This window comes from Dendrobium catenatum, unplaced genomic scaffold, assembly GCF_001605985.2.
Source record: "Dendrobium catenatum unplaced genomic scaffold, ASM160598v2 fragScaff_scaffold_1557, whole genome shotgun sequence".
NCBI classification, from domain to species: domain Eukaryota; kingdom Viridiplantae; phylum Streptophyta; class Magnoliopsida; order Asparagales; family Orchidaceae; genus Dendrobium; species Dendrobium catenatum.
In genome coordinates, this window is record NW_021320019.1 from 4,250,869 (window position 1) to 4,260,859 (window position 9,991).

General features: G+C 38.9%; 1 long non-coding RNA gene across 1 annotated transcript; it reads left to right on the forward strand.

Annotated features, from left to right (window-relative positions):
* Window positions 1-490: 490 nt before the first annotated feature.
* Window positions 491-2,926, forward strand: LOC114581147. Its single transcript, XR_003702992.1, has 2 exons — window positions 491-721; window positions 841-2,926. It is a non-coding gene; the product is annotated as an uncharacterized LOC114581147 (long non-coding RNA).
* Window positions 2,927-9,991: the final 7,065 nt, after the last annotated feature.

The following is a 9,991-nucleotide window of genomic DNA, read 5'->3' on the forward strand; positions in this document are numbered from 1 at the left end:
TTAAGAGTCTAATATTTACTAAAAATATTGAAATTTAAAATCAATCAAATTCAAAAAGTTCTTTTTCGTCAACTGTTCAAAATTACATCAAAACTTTAAAAAATCATAACTTAATATAGAGAATATAAATCCATAAACTTATTGTCATTTTACTTAGCTTAGGGTCAAATATTTATGAAACATATTAAAAATTTAGAATTCTATCTAAATGAAAAAGTTAATCAAATTAAAATAATTTATAATTCGAAATTTCATCAATGATCAAGATTCCAGCAAAAAATAATCTAATCAATAAAATCAAATAACCAACCAAAAAAATACTAAATAAATACTCCATTGATGAAGTTTTTAAGATGGACTACCTTGAGCTGCGGGATTATGTGTCCTACCACTACAAAAAAATACCTTTTAACTACATTTATATTAAGACACTTTTATCTAAGTTCCCTAACAAATTATATTAGGGCATATAATAATTTAGGCACTAATTAAGATATCGTGTGCGATAAGTCCCTGCTCCGCCTTGCCCTATCCCGAACTGCCTCCTTCCTCTTATTATTTGTTCATTTTGCTTAAGCGTATATTCCTCCAACAGATGAATACCTAATCGAGGCCTCCTTATCCCCTTATTATTCTTTCATCTTGCTCAAGCACCGCATTTCTACTGTGGCATGCATGCAATTCGTCGATCCCTGCCACTACTTCAAGATGGCTGAACTAGGTAAGTCTTCTAATGGCTTTTAATTTTTTTCAAGCATAATATGCTTTATTCATTCCAATATAGAATGCCGATTGTGTAGGGTTCATAAAATATTCTTGTTCCCTCTTTTGATTTTCTAGGGCTCTTAAGGTTCTTAATTTGCAATTTCTGAACGATCGATAGACTGTCGTAATCGTCGAATGCAAATTGTTTTTTACATAGAAAAAGGTAAATCTTCTGACCTTATCATGATCTTCTCTATCGCTGATTTTGAAATTTATTAATTAGGCCATTGGTGTTCGCTTGAGTTAGTTGTTGGATTCGTTGCATCCTGATTCCACAAAGGTTTTTAGCAATTAATATAAGTAGGCAATCGAGTATTGCAATAAGGTTATAGAAGGTAGACTTATAATATTTGTGTAAATATTTATGAAGACCCAAATTCAATCGGTAAGGAAAATAGATATAATTTTTTTCGGAGGATTATAATGAAAAAAAAAAATATAGTTCCTAGTTATTGGGGCTTTTTTATGTTGTGTGTGAAGATTTATGGAAACTAGAGTTAGCATGTCTAAAATATTGAGAGGACTGGCCAAGACGCTGATTAAGCTGACCCTAGGAGTTGGGCTTAAGGATGATGATGTCAGGGTACTAAATTCATGGTAGCTTAAATTGCTTGCAAATTGTAATATATTTTGTAGTTGGCTTATCTTAGTTATAAGGGTGTCAAAACCGGGTCACGGGTCGGGTTCGTGTCAAACCCGAACCGACCCGGTAATGGATAAGGGTCAATATTCAGGACCCGAACCCGACCCGAGTCAGGTTCGGGTCAACCCGGAATGACCCGCTAACCCGATTTATTTTCAAAAAAAAAATTCAAAAACACAAACACAGAAAGTTATAAACAGAAATTTGCATAAATAAAAATTTTATTTAAGAATCAAAACCAATTTGTTAATTACAATATACAAATTATACAAAATATTAAACTATCAAATAAATTACACAAATAATTACAATTTTTAAAAATGTCAAACCATAATCGCAATTTACAAAATCTTCAACTCCTTGATGTCTTGACTCTTGTGCCTACGGCCTGCCCTCATAGAAAAAAACTAACTGCAAAAAATATAAACAATTAAATAGATATAATTTGAAATCCATGAATTAGTTGAAAGCTTGAGTTATTAGCTCAGATCAACCCTCCAAATAATTCATCATTCAATGAAATGTGAGTCAACAATATAATTTTTTTCGGTTGCGGACTTGCGAATCTAGAAATTGCCATCCAAGGTGCCATTTTGTATTTTATACTTAGTATCTGTTTGATTAACCCTCCAAATGTCACCTGGTTGCAATAACTTATTTCCCACAATTGACTTCACAATAAGTTTAGAAGGGTACTGTTGACCCCTAACATAGGATCCTTGCCTATAGATAACCTCATCAGTAGAGGCAAAGCTAAGGAGCTTGTTATGTAGTGGTTGAGGAAGCCATCAAATGATCCTCGGACAAGTTCGTACAGAAGCATTTCCTTTTTTATCTATAATGGGCCATGGTGGTATGTGCAAGACAACGCTCTTACAACCTGTTTATGAAGATGGAATGACAAAGGAATTTGACCTTAAAATGTAGGTTTGTGTTTCCAACAACTTTGATGTAAAAAAAAAAGAAGAAGTCATTGCACATATGTTGGAATCTCTTAAGAAGGAGAGACCTCATTTGGAGACGCTTAAGGCACTTCAAGATAGCCTTTGGACTGAAATCATGTTCAAAAAAGTTCTTGCTTGTGCTGGATGACATTTTGGGAGGATGATGAGAAGCAGGATAAAGGTAAAAGGGAGAAGGTGCTCGTCTCTTTGACTTATGGGGTTTTGTTATTAGAATTTTGGTGACAACTTCAATGGGCTCATCTGCAATGATGATTGCAACGGTCATTAAAAAAGAAGGCGGAAGTATTTAGATTAGAAAGCTTGGGGAAAGGTCAGTGCTGAAGCTCCTCAATCCGCATGCATTTGCTGATAAGAAGAATTCTAATGATTATTAAAAGATTAAGATCCACCGCTAGAAAGATGATTGAAACGCTTTTTGGATCTCCATTTGTTGCAAAGGTCATCGATAGTGTCGTGAATTCCTAGGCAATTCAAAAAAAAAAAAGATATAAAGGCCTGCGCTACGATGGAAATGAGCCCTCGAAAATGCTCAGACGACATCCGATCGACAAACGAACAGCGTCATGACGTCCGAAACGTCATTGACATTCAGGATATACATTTTATTTAATGAATTTGGATCATCTGAGATGGTGGTGAATTTTTAGGCGATGCAAATATAATATAAAGGCCTACGCTACGACGGAAATGAGGCCTCGAAGATGTCCAGATGACGTCCGATTGATGAACGGACAATGCCATTGCGCCCGAAATGTCCCCGATATTGAGAATACACATTTTTATTTAACAAATTTGGATCGCCTGAAGTGTAAAAAAATTTTAAAGGGGCGACTCAAATATGATGTAAATATATGCGCTATGAAAGAAGCGAGGCCTCGACGATGCTCAGATGACCCCTAATTGATGAACAGATAGCTCCATTGCATCCGGAACGTCGTCAACATTAGAAATATATATTTTGTTTTGATCAAATTGGATCGTTTAAGGTGGCGTCGCAAATTTTGAAGCAATTCTAATATGATGCGAAGCCTCGCATTTCGATGGATATATATATATAAAATCTATATACAAAAAAAAAATAAAAAAAAAAGAAAATCAAATGGGCAGGAGTCAAATGAAACGTTAAATCTCATTAATCTCACCTCGTATCTCTTTGGATTTTCTGCTCTGAATTTCGATTAAATCCCGTAATTCTCACTGAAGCGAAATATTGAGTGGACTTTGCCTCGCCGAGTGCGCAGTTCCTTCCTTAAAACAAGGCTGAAGAGAGCTTTAGTTTTTTTTACTACTATTCCCTCTCCCATGCACGCAAGCTCCAGGTAAAGGTCTGTTCTTTATTCGCAAGTTTCTTTCTAGCCTCTCACGGTTCCAATCGCAAGACATCCACACCTCTGCCTTCGCCTCCCACCTCTCGTCCAAGCCGTGAAATCCCCTCTTCTTCAAATGCCGACCTCACCTCAGCAACTGAGCAACACCGTTCAGCCTCCTCCGTGTAAACGCACACAGCTCCTCTGCGTTCCAAGCCAGGGAAGTGCTCACAACGCGCAACTAGTTTTCACAAGCTGAACTTCTGTCTCTGATTAGCCTGCTTCATCCCTGCTTTAAGCAAGAGAAAAGGTAAAGAGATTCCTGACATCCATGTGAAAAAAGAAAAGAAGGGGTGCACAGTATACATTTTTTTTTAGTTTATTTCCATGCTTTTTTTTTTTCTTTCTTTTTTTTTTTGTGAAATTTTGGGGCCTAAGCCCATTCATTAATAGAGAAAAAAATTACAGTAAAAGAACCCAGCTCCAAGCAAAAGGCAGGAGTGGAAACAAAAATTACAAGTAAAAAACTGTAATGAGAAACCTATACCACCCCCAAAAATTGAAACCAAAATGTGTGGTAAACAAAAAAGTCAGGACTCAGGAATTGCTGCAGCCAATAGAAGGCGGCCCGAAATCATAAAGATCTTAAAGAAGCTCCTGGTTGCCTAAACAAAAGACCCTCCAAGGAGCAAAGCTGCAGCGGTCATCATTATCCTGCAAAAAAATTCTCGAACGCAGCATAAGGTTGGTGTTATGAATTAGATAACAGCCAACCGAAATGGTCAATGAATCCAGATAGCCAAGTATGCTATATTCGCCATCGAAGGAACACCAGAACCATAGAGGAAGGTTGCCAAGAGAAGCAACAGAAAAACCAAGCCTGGAATGAGCAGGAGAATTATCCCAATAAATGCAGTAAACCATGTCCGTTTTTCCAACCCACCATCTTAGCATAACAAGCTTTTTTAACTTTCCTAGCAACCGTGGTATAGCATTCAATAATATTGCCAAAATGCCTATCATTACGGGCCCGACAGATAAAATAAACCGTAGCATTTAACATCAGACAGTAAAAATTCCTCATGCTCCTGTTATCAGAAATGTCCTCAATAAACTCAAAAGCTTGTAAAAGATTCGGTCTGAGAAGCAGAGATTGAGAGTGCGGGATTAAAGAATTGAGGACCTTGAAAGAGAATTCACATTCGAAGAAGAGATGTGAATGGGATTCACAGAAATCCTGACAAAAAACACAAGTGGAGTTAACTGTGATACCCCGTTTTAAAAGCTGATCAGTGGTTTTCAAGCCCTTTCTAACCGCAAGCCAACCATAAGAAGAGTATCTAATAGCTGAATGTTTGTGCCAAATAAAACTATGCCATGAGACCTTATGAAGCTGCTTAAAGTATTCTTTTTGAAAAAGTTTATTCGAAACTTTTTCCCCATTATTCCAGAGACTATCAGTAAAGCTGCTGGCCAAAAACACAGAATTGATCTTGTTTGCCAAAAGATGTGGCCAGTGATAAGGAACGGCCCAGGTGCCGTTAGAAACAATATCAGACATAGTCAAAGTGTTAAGATTATCAAACCCAGCTAAATCCAAATCCTGAAAAAGACTCATAAGAGAATTACCAAAGCACCAAGGGTCCCAAATTAGAGAAAAATTGCAGCTTGGGAAGACCCTAAGGGAGATGCAGTGCTTAATCAATTGAGCCACTTTACATAAGTTAAACCAGAAATGAGATCTGCGATTAGGGAGAGGAGCCCAGAGAGATTTGTAACGATTACGCCACCATTGAAATAGAGGATTGCTGTCATTAATAAACCTCCAAATTGTAGAGCACGAGAAGCCAAAAGATAGAGAGTCTAGGGAAGGTAGCCCTATGCCCCCATTAATAGTTGGAGTGCAAGTATCTTTCCAAGCAATGAGATGCAGTTTTTTAACCGAAATATCCCTGTAGAAAAGAAATCTAGAGCAAAGCTTATTTAAAGTCTTGAAGCAACTTTTGGGCAAAGAGGAACCTCTAACCCAAAAAGCAATAGTATTAATGATGGTGTATCTGAGGAATTGAATCCTCCCCCCAAAGGAAAGAGTCTTAGCTTTGCACCCGTCTAAAGCTTTGGTAATTCTCAGAAGAAGTGGCTGAAAATGAGCTTGAGAAAGCTTTCTAGTGAACACCGGGATCCCCAAGTATTTAATAGGGGAAGAAGTTTGCAGAATATTGAGGAGAAGACAGATATCATCAGCCGTTCTGCAATTCTTAGAGAAAATAATTGAGCTTTTAGAAGGGTTAACCTTAAGCCCAGAATGTGACTCGAAATTCTCCAGAATAGTCTTAAGGGAGGAAGCCTCATAGAGGTTAGCCTTAGAGAAAACAAGTAAGTCATCAGCATATAAGAGATGAGTAATAGAGGAGTTACCCAATGAGATACCCGAGAAGAGCTGATTAGATTTGGCTTCCTCAAAGAAGGCAGAAAGGCCGTCCATAACAATAGTGAACAGATAGGGGGATAAGGGGCAACCCTGCCTCAAGCCTGAAGTAGAATTGAAATAGCCTTCCAGCACACCATTAATGGCAACAGAGAAATGAATATCAGAGATACAGGCTTGAATCCAAGAAATGAAAACACTAGGGAAGCCTTTAGCTCTCAACCGGTCTAAAAGGAAATGCCTTGAAACAGTATCGAAAACCTTGTGAATATCAAATTTAGCACAAAAATAAAGCTCATTAGAGTTATAATTAAAAGTGACAAGCAGCTCAGAAGCAAGAATAATATTATCAGAGATAATTCTATCTTTAATAAAACCAGCTTGAGCAGGATGAACAATAGTTGGCATTACCTCTTTCATTCTGTTAGCAAGCAACTTAGCAATGATTTTATAAAAAGCATTACATAAAGAGATGGGACGGAAGTCACTAACAGTGGAAGCATGGGGGTGTTTTGGAATCAAAGCAATAGCAGTATTTTTAGCATGTTTAGGCATAAAAGAAGTGGCGAAAAAGGATTGAACAGCAGAGCAAATTTTGTTGCCAAGAATGTGCCAAGTAGCCTTATAAAATTCAAAAGTGAAGCCATCAGGTCCCGGGGAAGCATTGGAGGGTGAAGAGAAGACAACCTGCTTAATTTCCTCAACCGAGAACGGGGCAATAAGCGAATCCAGCATCCCGGAGGGAATGGTGTTTCCAGTAGGAAGGCTGGAATGCATAGGAGGTTGAGGGGTATTGAATAATCTTTGAAAATGATCAATAAAAGCATTAGAAATGCTCTGACTGGAAGTGTGTAAAACCCCATTAACATCAATACCCTTAATATGGTTGCAGTTGTGGCGAATATTGATATTGGAATATAAAAATTTCAGATCATCTTCACCAGCTTTAAGCTAGTGGGCTTTGCTTCTTTGGGAAATCCAGTCACAAGACAGGCCTGACCAGCATAAAGATTCTCGTTAATAGTTTTGAGTTGCAAGTTCAGAGAATAATCTAACGGATCTCTTTCAAGAGAGGTAATAGTATGAGCTTGCTCTTGAGACAACTTATTCAAATCCTCTTTCAAAGTATTAGAAGAGTTCCAGTTTCTCTGTTTGAGCTTAAATTTAAGCTCTTTTAATTTATGATAAAGGTCACAAATTGGGCTACCAGTAGCCGGCAAGGTAAAAACCGTCATCACATCATCCCAAAACGTAGGGATTTTGCTGCAGTAATTCTTATACATAAACCTATGAGGATGCTTCATAGGAGTTTCCAGATATAAGATAATAGGGCAGTGATCGGAGATATCAGGGTCAGAGACAATATAATAAGAATTTGGAAACAAATTAAGCCACTCATCATTAATGAGAACTCTATCCAATTTAATGTGTATCGGAACATCCAATCTTTGATTATACCAAGTGTAGTAATGACCAATAGAGGGTAAATCAGAGACACCAGAGTTAAAGACAAAGTTGTTTAACTCACCCAGCTTACTGAGGGGAATGGGATTACCCCCAGCTTTTTCCGATGGATTTCTGTAGCAATTAAAGCACCCAAAATAGCCCAAGGAAGAGAAATACTGCTAGCTAGATTAGCAGTAAAATTCCAAAGGTGTTGCCTCTCCGCCACAGAATTAGAAGCATAAATCGCCGAAATACAGCAAAAATCCTGACCACCACAAGAAACCACCCCATGAATAATCTGAGAAGAAGAGAAGAGAGGTCTGAAAGAGACCTTAAGAGCATTCCACTTAATCCAGATACGACCCGGAGAGCGATTGACTGAACAGAAATCTTAGCTTCAAGAATAAAAACCATATCCAAGCTATATTTATGAGCCAACGACTTGCAGGACAAAACTTTGGAGGCATTGTTAAACCCCCTAACGTTCCAAGCAGCCAGACGGGGTAAGGTCATTTATGTTTGTGTTTTGTGTTGGCAGCCTTTTTGGCTTGTTTTCTCCTAGTGTTTTTGGGGCTAGGTTTGTCATGAGAAGAGCTATTAGAGGATTTAGTAGTTTGGGATGGGGTGCTAGAAGAGCATTGTTGGGGAGAGGATTGAATGCTGGAATTTTCCTGTACCACAGGAGGAGGGATAGGAATGTCCTGGTGGTCAGGTTGGGAAGGGTTAGGTGGGGGTTGCGAGTCCTGATCAGAGGATAAAAGCTCAAATTTATTGGCAGTAGGAAGAGAGTCTACAGCCTTAAGCTTTAAGGGGGGCTCTGTCTTAGCAGGGGAAGAAGTGTCTGTGGGACAGTCCTCAGGAGTGGGAGAATTTAGATTGGGTAAAGGGGTAGAAATTAGAGGTGCTGAATTGGGAGTGGGAATTTGAAGGGTCGGGTTGGGCTGGGAGTTTGGTAATGGGAGCAGAGGAGGAGTAGCCATTGGGCCTGCCGTAGAAGAAGAGGGTTTGATAGGAAGAGAAGAAGATGGGGGTTAGCTTTTTCGAGGTCTGCGACTAGAACTACGACCACGAGCATTCTGAGGTAGGGTGGGAGGTTTAGTGGTTGTCTGAGGATTTGGGTTTTTTGTACAAGTGGAGGGACTGTGATAGATAGAGCTGCAGTGTTCGCATGGGATTGGTTTCCAGTCGTAAAGAACCGAGAGGGGGGTTAACTTGCCATCCATAGAAATAAAAATTTCATCCGGCAAAGGGTCAGAGCATGAAACCTGGAGACAAACCCGAGCGTAGGTAAGTCTGGTCTTTGCAGCCGTGAGAGCATCCACCGCTAAGGGCACTCCAACGCAACTAGCAATTTTGGAGATTCCTTCCGGTGCCCATCATGAAAGAGGAAGATTTTTTATCTTGATCCAAAGAGGGATCGTAGCAAATTCTTCGCGCTTGGGTACGAAATCCGGGGACCATTTTTGAAGTATGAAAGGCTTACCAAAGAAGAACCATGGACCACCAGTCCAAGCCATCTCAAAGTCTTCAGGAGAGGAAAATTTCAACAGGAAGAACCCATCATCAAGCATAAGAAGGGAAATCTCGCCTTTAACTTCCATGTGCGCTTGATAACCGAGAGAAGAGCTTCATAGAAAGGCCTCCTGCGAATAGAGTAGCCTACCAACGAAAGCGACCATTCCGGGGCTCCAGCTTCAAACTGGGTCTGGGTGAAGTGCGCGGTGAAGTTTTTAGTGGGGTGGTGAGCCAATGAGCTGGAGAAATCATGAGAGATAGGAGATTGTGAGGATAAGAGGAGCTTCCAATGAAGAAGATCCTCAGAAACGGGGTCTCTGGAGGTGGAGGACGCAGATGGAAGTGGGGGAAAGGCGGAGGAGGACATCCTACAGGCGGAGTCCTCCTGAGGCGGCTGGGCGAAAAAAATCGCGGGAAAAGCAAGACCCTAACAGAGCTTCTCTCACTAATCTCTCACTAGCTTCGAAAACCCTTATAACTAAGATAACTTCTCTTTTGGATCCAGTAAGTTGATGCGAGTTCAGGACTAGACCAAGTTTTCATTTATTTATTTATTTATTTGCTTATTTTAAAGACCTGACAACATGAGTATAAAGATATCCATAGAAGAAAGTTTGGACAGATAAAAGGTTTAGAATTTTTTTTTTTAAGCGTTGAGATAATTATATACATATTTAGAAGTGCATATGGTAATTCTTCTTGCATTTCCTGCAACTACATATTCATAATTATTCAAGCTTACAGTGCAGGCTAAAAATTTAATCTTTGGTGTAAGTTTCATTAAATCATATTCTTGCATACGGCATCAGTAGTTATTACTGCTTTTATTATATTGATAAAACAGTGATAATTGTAATTGTTTATAGTAGTAATGATTGTCATTATTGGTAGTGAATATTGTCGAAATGTTATGGCTTATATA